This window comes from Calidris pugnax, unplaced genomic scaffold (genome assembly GCF_001431845.1).
Source record: "Calidris pugnax isolate Ruff unplaced genomic scaffold, ASM143184v1 scaffold14, whole genome shotgun sequence".
NCBI lineage: Eukaryota > Metazoa > Chordata > Aves > Charadriiformes > Scolopacidae > Calidris > Calidris pugnax.
The window spans coordinates 12531575-12531916 of record NW_015090793.1 but is presented as its reverse complement, the minus strand read 5'-3'; positions in this window follow the sequence as shown (position 1 = coordinate 12531916).

Below are 342 nucleotides of genomic sequence, written 5' to 3'. Positions count from 1 at the left end.
TCACCGCGCCGCTTTACCGGGGGGCCGTGACAGTGCGCCTTACCTCTCCGAGGGGTCACTTGGGCACAGCTCGGCCACCCCCCGGGGGGGGGGGGGGGTGTCTTGGGGCCCTACCTGCAGGGCTGGAGGGGCAGCGAGGTCCCTCTTGCCCCCCGGGTACCAGCCGTGGGACCAGTGCTGGCCCGGGCAGCGGGGCACGGCAGAGGCCAGCAGCAGCAGCGCCAGCAGCAGCAGGGACCCACGGGGTGACATGGCTGGGGGGGGAGAGGGGTCTCTGTCCCACCGGCACCCACCCCAGGGGGGGGACCCGGGGAGGGGGGTGTGCTGCCGGGGGCTTGAAGG